The 15,798-nt window shown below is 41.5% G+C and overlaps 1 long non-coding RNA gene across 1 annotated transcript; it reads left to right on the forward strand.

Moving 5' to 3' along the window:
- Positions 1-13,644: 13,644 nt before the first annotated feature.
- On the forward strand, positions 13,645-15,682 carry LOC121003297. The gene is made up of 2 exons (XR_005779455.1): positions 13,645-14,284; positions 14,326-15,682. It is a non-coding gene; the product is annotated as an uncharacterized LOC121003297 (long non-coding RNA).
- The last annotated feature ends 116 nt before the right edge of the window (positions 15,683-15,798 follow it).

Below are 15,798 nucleotides of genomic sequence, written 5' to 3' on the forward strand. Positions count from 1 at the left end.
TATAGCTGCCTGGAGAGATTCTTAGTGAACTGCAGTACCCTTTTACATAGTAACATAGTACATAAGGCCGAAAAAAGACATTTGTCCATCCAGTTCGACCTGTCATCCTGCAAGTTGATTCAGAGGAAGGCAAAAAAAAAAAAAACCCTGTGAGCCAATTTTCCTCACTTAAGGGGAATAAAAAATTCCTTCAAGACTCCAATCAGGCAATCAGAATACCTCCCTGGATCAACGACCCCTCTCTAGTAGCTATAGCCTGTAATATTATTACACTCCAGAAATACATCCAGGCCCCTCTTGAACTCTTTTAGTGAACTCATCACCACCTCCTCAGGCAGAGAGTTCCATAGTCTAACTGCTCTTACCGTAAAGAATCCGCTTCTATGTTTGTGTACAAACCTTCTTTCCTCCAGACGCAGAGGATGTCCCCTCGTCACAGTCACAGTCCTGGGGATAAATAGATGATGGGATAGATCTCTGTACTGACCCCTGATATATTTATACATAGTAATTAGATCTCCCCTCAGTCGTCTTTTTTTCTAAAGTGAATAACCCTAATTTTGATAATCTTTCAGGGTACTTTAGTTGCCCCATTCCAGTTATTACTTTAGTTGCCCTCCTCTAGACCCTCTCCAGCTCTGCTATGTCTGCCTTGTTCACAGGAGCACAGAACTGTACACAGTACTCCATGTGTGGTCTGACTAATGATTTGTAAAGTGGTAGGACTATGTTCTCATCACGGGCATCTATGCCCCTTTTGATGCAACCCATTATCTTATTGGCCTTGGCAGCAGCTGCCTGACACTGGCTTTTGCAGCTTTTTTTGCATTGCATTAAAGCAAGGACTAAGAATAGAGTAGAACTTTTTATAATATAAAGCAGAAAAGCCATCAGGGCCTGGGTGTTTCTAAAACTTAAGGGAACCAATGACCATTCCTACCGCTACTGGAGTGATTTCAGAATGTAAGAGTGATACTAGAGACTCTGGTATGGGAGGTAGACTAGGCTCCTGTCAATAGGTAGAGATCTGTTCAAAAGAAGGGGCCTGTGGTAGTGAATAGAGGTGATATAGGAACGTTTTAAACCATGTTGTTATTATTTTGGGGATTAGAGGTTATTGTGCCTTGGTTCGTGCAGAGTTTATAAAAGGGCCAAGAAGAAGGGGTTGATTGAAATTGCCTAGCTAGTAGGGTGGATGACTTATTGTTTAGTAGTGTTGATTGCGAATATTCTAATTGCAAATTTTTATTGCAAATATCGGCACTTCGAGAATTTGCAAAGATTTACAATATAGTGCCATATCTTTTGTAATCGCAAATATTCTAGATTTTTTTTCATCAGTACCCTGCTGCTTCTTGCTTGTGGGCCAATGAGAAGGCTGCAATATCTTTGAGCTTCGCAATATCCCTAGGAACCAATAGGAAAGTTGCCTACCTCTTACTATATAAGAAACTCCCCAGCAGCCATTTTCTGCTGTTTTTTGCATTTCTGAGAGAGAGAGCAGTGTCATTGCCGTGCTCTGTGCTTTGCTGAGTCAATTACATTAGATAGATAGATAGTTAGTTAGCTTATATATATATATATATATAATACAGATAGTCAGTCAGTGTAGGTTAGATAGTGATATAGTGTAGCTGATTCCAGTGCAGGGTGTTAGGTAGTGTGAAAGGAATTACTGTACTGTGCATTTTCTCCAGCAGCCTCAAGAAATTTCTAGCAGCTTGAAAAATATAGCAAAAGTAAGCCACGCCTGTATTGCACGTGCAATACGTGCATATTACATTGCCGATTTTCGCAATCAAGAAAATAATGACTAAAGATCACGAATTCTAGAATTTGCTAATTTATTGCGAATATTAGGCCAAAAAAGAATATTGCCTATGCTGCTCATCACTATTGTTTAGGGTATAATACTTCTGATGGGACATCACAGTTTTTGTTCAACAGTATCAGTGAGTCAAAGATCGAGCTCTGTCAGCGCGCAAGAGAGAGCTTGGTAGGTGTTTTCAGTGGGGTTCGCCTTTGCCAGCACTTCTAATTGGGAGACATTTTGTTCAAGTTCTCGCTGCTCGAGTATCAGTTTGCGTTTATGACGAGCTGCCGTCTGTATTAATAGCCCGCAAAGTACAGTACTGTTTTATGGGCTTTCCAGAGGGAGATAGGGGAGGAGACTTAAGTGGAATTGATACTAAAGTTCTCTTCTAAGTGTGATTTGATAGCAAACACTTTAGGAATCATTAATAGCAAGTCATTAAGATATGAGGAAGGATTGGGGGGGTTTAGACAGGAGAGATGAACAGAAAACACAGACGGGGCTATGATCCAATCACGGTGTATCGTGTATCTTTGGAAGTAAAGTATCGGTAGGTGTGGCGCTGAAAAGTGTGTATAGTCTTTTTGTTGTGGCATGTGTTTCTCACCAGAAATCTACAAAACAGCACTGAACTAAGAGAGGAGTTTTTAATGTATCAGAGGATACAGTCTGAGAAGGCGGTAGGATTTGTGCACGTTCAGATTCAGTACACAGTTTAAATCCCCACAGAGGACACTTTGTGGGAGTCTGTCAGTTAAAAAGTTGTTCTGGCGAGTATTGGGGCTGCAGTAGGAGACTATGGTCACTGGGACATCGTGGATAGTGCCAGTAACAATTAAATAGCGACCCTCAGGGTCTGCAATAGTGAGGGAATGGGTAAAAGGTACTCATTTACTACGACAGATAGCTACTCCTTTCATTTTCATGAAGGGGGCATTCACTGAATAAAAGGTTGGAAAATATGGAGACAGAGAGCAAGGAGACGAAGCTTGGGAAAAGTATGTGTCTTGAAGACAAAGTATATCAGCATGAATACTGTAATAGGGAGACACAGGTTGATAAAAGCTAGAGTAAAGTCTCCGAAGATGGACTGGGGGTCAGCTTAGGATTCTCATGGGTGGGCGAGTGATGGCGATGAGAGGTTGGGGAGGCCCCCGGGGTCTTCGGTGATGATGGGCAAAGATGTAGGCTTTCAAAGCAGTACCGATCTACCTCCAGGGAGTGAATACTATGCGTCTTATCTTGATACATAAAAATAAGCCGGAATGGGATGCCCCAGCAATAATGGATCTGCTTTTTTTTTTTTGCAGTATTCCCAGATATGGCTTGAGAGCACTACATTTCATTATGGTGGAGAGGGCTAGATCTGGGAACAATTAGTACATGTGGCATTGATTACCAGATTTCTCTGGTAAGGTTAGTGGTGATATCAGTGAAGACCATGACAACTTTTTGCAGCATACCTTGAATCTGAGATAGCAAGGTATCTGAGGTATGAGGTCATGCCAGAGGCCGCAGGGCTTAAAGGTGCTGAGTCAAGGTGTGCTGGTTGCTCTCCAAGAAAAGAGAGCCATCTGCAGGGACTGGAACGGGTTATTTTCGGAGCTCGTCTGACGTAGGTGTCCCGAGTTGGCATTCTGCTTTCCAGTTTTGTACAGAGCTGTTGTACTGTAGGCAAGATGTGTGAATTTCCAAGTAAAAAAAAAAAAAAAAAGGGTCCGTCTTGCGATATATCCTCCAAATGGTGCATCGGCAAGGGTTTCCGGTGTGCCCCTTATAAAGAAGAATGGGGGTCATTAGGACTATAGTGGTAGAAGTAGTTGTGAGAGTGTCATGAATTGTAAGCTGAGCCAAGAGGATAAAACTATACCAGCTTGGTATAGTAGGTGTCATGAAAGGGTAGGGAACAGTGTAGCTCTATGCTCCACTCGCACCACTGTCACTACCTACTGTACTTGCACGACCCGTCCTAAGTGTCACACAATTGGACCGCGGTCCCTTCTTAGCTAAGTGCAGGGGCCCAAACCTAAATTGGAATAGACTAGTAAGACTGAAAGGTGAAAATCAGACAGGCAAAACCAGAACCAGATGACAGGCAAAATCAGTAATCAGAAGCAATGCCAAAGTAACTGGACTGGACTCTCCAGCAAAAAGTGCAGACAGGTAAGTGTGTGACAGTAGGCGAATTAACTGGAGCTCCGAGATCAGAAGTTATTTAGTTATCACTGTCCTGATTTATGTAAATGTAATATAAAACTGGCTTATAATGAGCAGGAGAAATATCCAGGTGGTCAGTGGCAGTACCTCTGGGGAAGTAGGTCTTCTGGGGGGAACAAAACAAAGTGAAGCAGACACCAGAAGGGAGCAGGAGGCAGCCGATGGCATTCACTTCCCACAGCCCAGGTATGTCAGGATCAGCACTCCAGCGATTTCCAGACGATATCACGTAGGCTATGGCATTTTAGGCAGTGTGAGGTATCTGGACAGGGATGTGCATGGCTGGGATCCTTTTCCTAAAGTCCTGGTGTGAGGTAGACCTGGACCGCTGGGATGTTGAACTTCTGGTACATGCGGCCTATACCTGGAGGCTGTGGTCAGGTGGATAAGAGAGGCCCCCAGGCAGCTCAAAAATCTGTGGTTGGCACCCAGTTGTCAGCAGAAGGTAGGCAAGATGAATAGCCTGATTGTCAGGAGGCCAGAGATGGGGTCCTGGCAGGGCTCCACAGCAGAGGGTTGGCTGTAAATCGACAAAGGCCTAGAGGGCACTGCGACCAGACAGGCCACAGTCCGGAGAAAGCCTTATTTTCAGCACCAAGAAGATGTTCAGCCCCATGCAAGTCATCAAACTCATAGGCTGGGCCTATATTCAGCCCAGTTTGAGCAGGATGTTATTTGTGTAGATGCAGCACCAGATCATTGCATCCTGCTTGTGTGTTGGCCTCACCCCCTTAATTTATTGATTTTTTTTATTTATTTTTTGACCATAAATCACTAAACTAAATAGGTGATTTTAATTGTGTCACAATATACATGCTTGGGTTGAAAATGAAATTGCAACAAAAGTATTTCATTTTACTTTTGATTTTGCAGACATGGGTTGAAGATGAAATGGCAAATAGGTACTGTATTTGCAATTTTAATTTTACCTTCCATACTTACTTTCTCAGTTATAATGACTTGTGCAAGAAATAACAGTTTGGTACTGTAGGTGTTGGTTCATCTCACACATTGGTGACATATCGCTAAGATATGCCACCACTGTCAGGTATCTCTAGAATGTGGCCACCAAAGTCAAGTAGGGCGCACCGTGCATTTGCAGCATACTCTCCATTAACTTCTATAGGAGTTCAGAAAAGAGCCAAGTGAGCAAGCTCGGCTATTTCAGAAACTCACATAAAAATTATTGGTGAACACACTGCTCAAGAGTGGCCACCTCTCCATTCATGTCTATGGGAGTTACAAAAATAGCTGAGCTGGTGCTCAGCTATTTTTGGAACTCCTATAGAAGCGATTGGAGGGAGGCTTAACTTGTGCTGTGCACCCTCCTTTACTTTGGGGGCCTTGTTGTAGAGCTAAGTGCATGTCCCAGAGTTTTAGTGATATGCCACCAATGTGTGAGAAGGGCCAACCCCTTTAAATACTGGTCACTCATGCTTCAGTCGGCATAATCTGTTTATAATAATGAACACAAGATCAAGGACCTGAGGGAGGTAAGATATTGATTGCAATTTGCATAACTATGTTATAAACTGCTTTGGGAGAGGTGTTAGAACAGCATTGTAAGTGGCAGACAATATGTGTATCAACTACCTCTATTCAAGCTCAGTTTTTCGAATTTATCAAAAATAGCTTCTTTCACCCTCTTTTGAACCAGTCCTCCTGTGTGTCTAAAATGTGAACCTCGCTGTCATCAAATGAGTATCGTTTGTCAACAAAAGCCAGCACGAACTGAAGACACTTATGGCTGTATTTCATGCATTGATTTGTGGCCAAAGCCTCTGCTGATGAATTGAACAGTCACTGTGCATTCAATAAACTTTGTAGAAATCAATAGTACAGGTGAATATAAGTAACTATATAATATACCTTATCATATAAAAATGCCTTTTTATTTCTCTAGCAGCTCATTCCTCCTGACCCTCCCTTCTTTATAGCCTTCTATGGACAGCATGTATGTGTGTGTGCACCTTCTCCCTCCTCCTCCTATCTCTATAGACTTCTATGGGAGGTATATCTGTCTCTCTGCCCTCTCCCCTCCTAAAAGATGCCTATGGGCCGCATGTAATCTGATTCTTCAGTGAACTGACAGTCTGTCTTGTTTCTGAAGATGGATTCAACAGAGAATATTAGCTTAGGAGGGAGGAAAAATAAAAAAATATTACAAAGTTTGTCATATTTACTTATAGTACTAATATGTGCACTGTGTTGAAAGTCTAGTAATTATTTTAGTTGACATGAAGGATTGCCGATTATAGTGAATTCACAAGTAAGAAGAGTTTACATCTCCATTTCATTTTCTGTTTTTCTGATCCTTCAGAAGAACAGAAAAAAAAAAAATAATAGGATCCTGTAAAAATAAAAAAAAACTGATCCTGTTGCACATTTGGCATTTGTTTGAGCCATTTCCACCTGAGCTCCGTTTTTTTAGATGGGAAAAAAAAAGTACATGGATCCTGTAAAAAAAACAGATTTTTTTTTCTGTTCTGACGGCTCCTAGCATTTTTGTTAATTAGGTGGATTTTTTTGTCTTTTTAAAAATACAGCATGCATCTCTTGCAATTTTTTCAGGAGTTTTCAAATCCTCTCTACAGGGGAAAAGCGCCATGAAAACTTGTGGTAAGACACTGGGGTAGATTTACTATTGAAAATGCATCAGTTTTTCCACTTTTGCAAGCTATTTACCCCTCACAATCGGTGTGGCTTCGCTGGAAAGGGATGTGGTCTAAATTTGCTAAATTTTGGCACATTTTTATAGTAAAAAATATGCCAACCTATAGGTGGTGCAAACTTAGAGTACATATTTTTTGTGCCACACTGGCAAAATTCTGGGATTTACAATACTCAAAGGTGGTATGTGCCAGAATAGTAAATTTGTCTAATATCAAGATTCCTATTCTTAGTGTAAAGTGAGACACTAGTAGTAAATCTGCCCCAATGGGTGCAAAAACCTCAAGAAAACAATGCCACAAAAAGTGGCAGTACCTATTCTGCAGTTGTTTTTAACATGAACCAAGTTCATGTGTGTACCCTTAAAAAAAACTGCACTGTATGAACAATGCTTTCAGTGTTCATATAACCATTCTCTCATCCTTCCAGCAACACACACATACCTCACAAAAGGTCACAGAACACAGAGTATTAACAGCATTTTTATGTAGGAAAAACCCAGATGTCAGCATCAGGATGAAGAAAACAAATCAGTTACTTGCACAGTTAACATAGTCTTTCAAAGTCTTAATTTCAACATATACATCATTAATAATCCTAAGTGTATAAAAGACAAGTGACCCAAAAAATAAAAATAGGAAAACCAATAAATAACTCAGTGGATGAAATGTTGCGTTGGTTGTCGACACTTTTGGACCATTCAGGTAAATTAGTAACACTACAAAAAGAAAAAAACTAAACAGAACAAACAGAAAAGTAACAAAAACCATGAAGGCCGTTGATATGAGGCCAGGAATAGCAGAACCACTTCGCTCACATTCAAGGAAATTCGTATAGTACACACTAAAAAAAAAAATTTAATCCCCAGATTGATCCAATTTTCATTTCATGTTTTTGTCTAATGGTATATGTGTGTGCATGAATGCATATAAATATATAGATTTAGAATTTATACATTGTGCGTATAGAGAATGAGTCAAGTATAGAGAAAATGAGACTGGCACAAGGTGTAATGCTTGGAAACACCCAAAACCACAGTAACAAGATGGTGTAGTCTCACCCATACATAACTGCAAGTGTCGACAACCCCATACTGGCACCATATACAATAACATGGTAATATTTCCAAACCCTTTCCGATTGCTACTTTGCATACGCGGTCAACCAAGCAGGTGCAGAGAAATTTCTAGGTCCGGCAGACACAGGGTTCCACGTGAGATTATTAAGTTGGATCCAACCTCTACTACAGCTCAGACCAACGTCCTGTACTGGTCATCCAATGTCCAGCTGTCTACAGGGGGGCACTTAAACATGAAAATAAAAATCTGGCCTTAAACATAAAAGAGAAAATGTGAACTTTTGTTTGTAGAAAATAAAAAGCACCTCCGGATATCTACGCATGTGCATTTTTGTAAAAGTGCATTGTAGTGAGGGTCCTAATTTAAAGATCCAGATAGAATGAAGACTGCCTCGAGACACACTTTTATTTCTATTTCAGAGTGCAGCTTTCATTTATTATGCGAGATAGTCAAGCTCTGTGCTCGACTATTTCCATCAGTCCCATAGAAACTCAATAGAGCCACAGCGCGCATGCGCAAACGCTGCTCCAGTCGAATGGAGGATCTGGAAATCCAGCAATAGGAGCCACAGTGATCAGACACTTTTGTGGATAGGTGAGAACTCTTGATTCTGGGAAAACTTCTTTAGGCTACATGCACACGAACGTTGTTTGTTTCCGTGTCTATTCCGTTTTTTTAGCGGATAGGATGCGGACCAATTTATTTCAATGGGTCCGCAAAAAATGCGGACAGCACACCGTATGCTATCCGCATCAGTATGTCCGGAACGGAACGTAGCCCTGCAAAAAAAAAATAGAACCTGTCCTATTCTTGTCCGTTTTAGGCATTGTTACAATGGATCCGAAAAAAAAAAAAAGATGGCTTTTTTTTTTTTTTTGCAGATCCGCAATTTGCAGACCGCAAAACACATACGGTCGTGTGCATGTAGCCTTATAGGGGTTATCCAGGATTACAAAAAGGTCCATGTGATTCTCCTCATTCAAGTGAACAGTACTGAGTACAATGCCATCGACAAGAGTGGCACTGTTCTAGGAAACAAAAAACTAACCCTTTTTCTAATCCTAGGCAACCCCTCCAAAAACCAATATACATTGGTATACAACTGCAGAAAACAGGTAGGGCTTCGATGATCAAGTCTCCTTTACAGTTTATGATACACAAAATGGCAAATGGTTGCAGGAAAGTCATCCCATTATCTATTCACCATAGCCATTAACAGGCGAATCAATGCATATAAACATATATTGGAAAGGTTAAATATTCTGTATAGAAATATACATATATACACACACATATACACACTTCAACATGCAATGAGTTGCAAATGTTCCAGAAGAATGCATGGAAAGTATTTCCTCCAGGTAGTGGACCATCACTGTAAACATTCAACGTGAGCGGTACATACGCAAGTCCCCCATCTGTACTCGACAAGCTTGGCTGTGTTTTTTATGCCCGACAAGAACAAAGCATCTAGGCGGCAGATAAAGAAGCATGGGTGATACTGTATCAACTTGTACATAGCACTCACAAACGCAGGAGTGTATTGCCTTATCTATGAAGCATACTAGCTTTATGCCTTTGCTAAATATGCAGGTTTGTATTTGGGAAAAAAAAAAGTCATCAAGACTTGAGTCCTAGCAATAATGTGTACGGGAATTTCTACGATCCACACCTAAGAGGCCACTTTTTATAAAGTAATAGCAGTAGTGTCCAAAAAAGAATTCCGGTAACCAATGTGTAGAAGCTATGAGATTGACCCACATATAGCAACCCACAGAGAACTAAACCAGAGCTGTCATTATCTAGTTAGTCTATATGGAACCCCCTAAAGACTTTTGGGGCATACTAACCAATCACAGGGCAGGTTTCATGTCTCAAGAGCAAAATTACAAAAATAAAAGCTGCGCTGTGATTGGCTGCTATGGACAAAATACGTTTTTTCTTTGAGACTGTTTCACAAATATCCCTTTTGTCCAGGGTTAGAACAAAAAGTTTCTTTCTTTTTGCAGAACCAGTGCCACTCTTTTTCTTTGGCTGTTTCTGGTATTGCAGCATCACTTGAGGAGGCTGAATTGCAGTACCATCCATACCCACAGGGTAAGAGTGGTGTTGTTTCTGGGATAAGGGAGAGGTGCATTTAAAAAAAAAAAATCATACAAATTCTTGAAACTGATTCCATTTTTTTTTTCGTAACAGGCAAAAGCAGAAGGTAAAGGTCAAGAGACGCATAAGTAACAGCAATTTGCCTTCACTGTAAGTTTGTCTAACCAAAAATATAAAATAAAATCAGTGAGTGATTTCTACTGAATCCCCATTGAGCACTCTCAATAATAACTGTACCTAATAGAAGCAAACACTGATGGTGAGGTCACCCCAAATATTCAATACTTAGGTTTATACTAAAGTGCTAATAATTCTGCTGAAAATAACTGATTGGAATGCCGCAAAACAATGAACTTTCCCTGTCTGAACGCACAGTCCTGTTACTTTTGGAACAGAAAGCTAAATAGTGTCCCACCATCTTACATAATTGTCAAATATGTGTAACACCCAAGAGTGGTGTTACCACTTCTGCACCTTGCTACTATCTCTATTGGTCTAACCCCATGTTATCTTATGCACTTATTTCCGGGTCCTCCACAATGTGCATTCCTAATACCAGCAGGTGGTAGTAAACACGGCAGAGCTGTACTTAGAGAGAACGGAACTTGCCATTCCATTCTAACCCCCCTCTGGAGAGAAGTGGGCTAGTCCTATTTCCTGCAGGAAGGGTGGGGCAGAAGTTATAGTCAGTCTAGCTTACCCCCAGCTAGGGGAAGGGTGTGCAGGGGCACGTCTCTCCTGGACGTGCCCACGCCAGCCAGAGCACCCTAAGCTCTGATGGCCATGGAGGCCATAGCTTAAAGCCTCAGGAGCCAGGAGGAAAGTTCCCTGGCATAACCTAGAGTCAGACTACAAAGTGAAGTGCAGCATACAGAAGAAGCTGAGTTATACAGCCAGCCTGTCAGTACAGCAGAGTCAGAGAGAAACAGAGATATAGCAGAGTTGGATTTGCTTGCCAGTTTAATGATAAAGCCTGCTGGAACCAAGACAAAGCCTGAAACTGTTTGGAGAAACGTTTATTCAAGTAAAGCTGCCATTGAACTTCATCTCAAGGTCTGGACTCAAGTTATTTCTTCAAATCCCTCAATGATTCCCCCTATTTATTGCTTCGGAGCCAAAGCCTGGGGTCCAGCCGTATCCAGGTAGGAGCACCGTGACACACATAAAAAGAAATTTTAGGCACCAACATACCACTCGGCATTTCCTACACCTGGGACGGGTGTTATATAGAGGGCCCTAGGGGGAGGCCGCCCGTTGCATATGGACCGCCCTGCCTCCAAGGTTTTCTACCATGACTTCCTGGAGGCCATTTTTGAATGCTGCTGGTTAACAGGTCTTAACACAAATTATGTTCTTTAAAAGACATCTGTAGGAGGGGGTAAGAGACGAGAAAAGACCATGGTAGCACCATTTTATAAACCATGTGCAGAATTCGTATGGAGGAACTTGGGTCGGAGGCCCATAACAGAGTACAGATTTTTTTTCTCGCTCTTGGGACCCATGGTTCCAATTTCGAAACTCACCCCGTTTCGCAATCTGGTTGGCTACTGGTACTATTGAGACTCGTGGTTCCTGGGACACTAGGTAGTAAAGAACACTCTCAGCCTCCTTACCGGCTATTCTATGGCCTTTCCCTCCCCTGATCTTGTGTGCCTGCTAGCCCTGATTCCCTGCAGCGGGTAAATTGAACAGCATTACATTACCCATATAATATACGTGTTACCTACACCCGTCTCCCTACTCCCCATTCCCTAGTCTGTCTCCCCTCTGTCTTTGTGTATTTGTACCCCCGGTTTCATACAGCTGGTAAATCGAATAACTGTGTATTTCTCATGCATTATGCTTGTTTTTTGGATTATGACTATTCCTCCTATATTTGGATTAATGTGAACTTACTGAATATTCTATTCATTTTTTCTGTCTAATAAAAAATGATTGAACCATAAACCATGTGCAGGAAGTTCAAGGTTCTGGAGATCTGTAGAGGTTAATAGAGACGGAATTAATACTGGCCATAAACACAGGACTTCTGTCAGCCAACAGCTATCAGTCATAATTTACCCAATAACATATCCATTGGATTCATGTTATATAAAATTATTCTCCTATTAAAAGGGGTTGTCCGGGTTCAGAGCTGAACCCGGACATACCCATAATTTCACCCATGCAGCCCTTCTGATGTTAGCATGAGAGCATTTTATGCTCCGATGCTCTCCCTTGCTCTGTGCAGGATCGCGCAGGGCCAGGGCTCTTTTATTTACCATAACACACTGCCAGGGGGAGGCTTCCGCCCAGCAGTGTGTTTGGCGACGTCACCGGCTCTGATGGGATGGCTTTAGCGCTGCCCTAGCAGTCTTACAGGCTAGGGCAGCGCTAAAGCCCGCCCATCAGTGCCGGTGATGTGTTCTTTAAATTACTTTCTTTCACAACCACTCATCACTCCTGAATTAAAACAAGGCTTTCATCTTCAAAGAACATACATTGATCGGGTATTAATGGGAATTATACTCGGTATCCAAGATCCTTGTGGACAGAACTTAAGATTCACTAAAACTGTTATAAAAGGGTCTTCCCCTCCGCCTCGAAACAGCACCCCTTTCGTCAATAGATTGCACTGTACTGCAGTATAGTCCTATTGGCATGAAAGGGCTTGAGTTGCAATATTAAACAAAGTGTTTCCAGATCAGTGGCCCCATTATCTAGGTGTAAGCCTAACTAGGTCATACATGGTGCATATTTGTCGTAAGACTCCACAGATTTTGAAAAAATTAATGGTTTTAATTAATGGAATTCCCTCCCCCTACAACAGCAGCACCAGAGGAGTCTGGTAGTCACTTATTTCCCTAGTAAAATACCATGAAGCTGAACGCATATGTTAGAGTAGACAACTGGTGGCCAGCAATCAACTGGTATGTATGCTCAGTTTAGAGAGGGTGTCTGGCCTATGAGTTAACTTACTAATTCCTGCGAACGTCTGCTACGGATGTGCTGTTCTAGCACATGTGACCGCTGAGGCAGTGATCGGCCACAGCAGTCAAGGGAGCAAGCCACTTCCGTATCGGAAAGGACCCAAAGTGGCCAGGAACAGAGCCACTGGTATCGAATGGTGGGACTGTGAAAAATGAAAAAGTGTTTTTTTTTTCTATTTGGGTACATGTCCGGAGGAATCGCTAAGTCGACCTCTAGGCCAAAAAAGCCCATTCAAATCGATCACATCCCCCCCCCCCCCCAAATTAGAATACTTGTTATGTATTGGTACTAATATTTGCAAATGAAATCCATCCTGACAGGAGCAGGAAAACGAACAACCGTGTGCAAAAAGACAATTTAACAACAGCATGAACGTGAGACACAGCTAAAATTACGTATCAACTGCAAGTTTAAAAAAAATATAAGACAGTGCTAGAATTTCTGTCAACTACTCAATTCTTAAACAATTTGTCTATTCACTTCTTTTTAGAAAAAAATTAATGAATATATGACTTTTTTTCAAAATCATTAATTATATATCTCTATATATCCATCTACACTACTAGACCAGTAAATATAATAAAATAGGGCAAAACTTTGAAATATTAAAAATAATAAATCTTAGCACATGGTTTTCTCATGCTTCATTTCAGTACAGATTTGGCTTAAATAGGTTCCAGAAAAAATAATAATAAAAAATTCTCTCATTGCATCTACTGCACAGGATGACAGAGAACAAGTGGCAAAGTTTTGCTTTTGAACTTCTGCTACTATCAGTGCCAAATCACTTCAGGTTTTTTTTTAAGCAGCAGCCCCTCTTTTGACTTGTATGATGCGTCCATTTCTAATTCTGGCATCTATTCTACAGTGATTTTCTACCCTTTAATTCATATATATACACATTTCTTTCACTCTCTCTATATAATTTTTTTCATTTCTTTAAACTTGGTTTACAGAAGGCCATGCCTTTATCTTACAAATAAGGTGACGTTTGGCTCATCAAGTGCTCCCTTTAGCTTAAAGAGCCCCTGTTAGCATGGTCAACCCTATTTAATCAGGCATGTTGCCTGGTAGAGTAGATCATGCCGATTAAAACAATAACTTATTTATTTTTGTAGGTTGTAGTGTTCTGGAGGTATGAAGATTTTTTTTATCTTTATGCAAATTAGGCAGTTGGAGCACCAAGGGGTTAGGTGTAGTGCTTCGAGCACCGTTGCAGCTACGCACCTAGTGCTCGTTACACTCCCCCGTCCACTTTGACTGACAGGGCTAATAAGGGAAAGCAGTCACTGCACAGACACAATAAAACAGGGCTATTAGCCCTGTCAATGAAGATTACAATTACTTACCGGTAATTGTTTTTTCCTCTAGCCTCAACAGCAGCACTGATTCACAGGAGGTTACCCCGCCTCCCCTAGGGACAGGAAACAACGTGGAGATCTTTAAATAGCCCCCTCCCCTTACCTGCTCCAGTAAATAACTGAGAAACTCTGAAATGGATGCGACATGATGTTATGTATCTATTTTTCAAATAACAAAACCAAATACCAGAATACGGCATCAAATTATTACATAGATGTGGGGGGAAAATTCCCCGTGCCGCTGTGGAGGCTAGAGGAAAAACCAATTACCAGTAAGTAATTGTAATCTTTCCAAACGCCTCCACAGTGGCACGGATTCACAGGAGGAATAAGAGAGAAATTAAATAACTAGGGTGGGACCACTGCAGATAACACTCTGCGAGAAAACGATAAGTCCCTATTTTTAACACATCTAATTGATAATGTCGGAAAAAAAGTAGAAGGCGAAGACCAGGTGGCTGCCTGGCATATTTGTTCCAGAGAGACGCCCAGGAAGCTGTGACTGATCGAGTTGAATGAGCTTTTAGTCCCTTTGGAGGAATGACATCTTTGAAGTTGTAGCAAAAAAGGATTGCTGATCTGATCCATCTTCCAATGGTTGTCTTGCTTGCCGCCTGTTCTCTATTTGGCCTAGCAAACTGAATGAAGAGTTTGTCTTCCTGAAAATTTCTGTTGCCTTAAGGTAAGCTAACACATCTGCGAACAGATTATGAAAACGCTTATGCCAGAGAAGCAGGAAGGGCCGCACTGCGAGCCCCCTAAGAAGTGCTCCTCGGAATCTTCAGCTGGGCTTCCAAGAGAACTCCTGCCGGTGCGTGCCCTTTACAGGAGGTTCTCCACACATCCCAGAGGGACAGGAAACAATTGGAGCAGGTAAGGGGAGGGGGCTATTTAAAGATCTCCACGTTGTTTCCTGTCCCTAGTGGAAGCGCGGTAACCTCCTGTGAATCCGTGCCGCTGTGGAGGCGTTTGGAAAAAGGGGAATGTAATGAGCACTAGGGGCATACCTGTAGCGGTGCTTTAAGTCCTACAGCCTTACCCTTGGTTCTCCAACTGTCTGATTTGCACAAGGATAAAAATCCTCATATCGCCAGAACACTGCAACCTACAAAAGATAGATAAGGTATTATTTTAATCAGCATGATCACACCTACCAGGCAATATGCCTGGTTTAATAGGGTTGATCATGCTGACAGAGGCTCTTTAATTAAAGTACATTGGGTATCTGGGGATACATTGGGAAATGTAGAAAGTGCCTTGAGTTTAAAGATGCTTTCCATTTAAAGGGATAATCAAGGATTACAAAAAAGGGGTCTGCTAGATACAGTGCCACTGTTGTTTACAGGCTATGTTTGATTCTGCAGATCTTCTACATTTACATGAATGATGAGCTGCAATACCATAAACAGCCCATGAACAAAACTGCCACCATTAATGGAGAAAGAAATGCCCCTCTTTCTAATCCCCCCCCCCCCCAAAAAACATTTAAGGTAAAACTTTCAAAATTATTAAAAGTAATGAGGAACAAACACTGGTCTCTCCTGTTGCACACAACCACAATTGTAACTCCATTTATACTCCGATT

The sequence above is a fragment of the Bufo bufo genome, chromosome 6 (assembly GCF_905171765.1).
Source record: "Bufo bufo chromosome 6, aBufBuf1.1, whole genome shotgun sequence".
Classification (NCBI taxonomy): domain Eukaryota; kingdom Metazoa; phylum Chordata; class Amphibia; order Anura; family Bufonidae; genus Bufo; species Bufo bufo.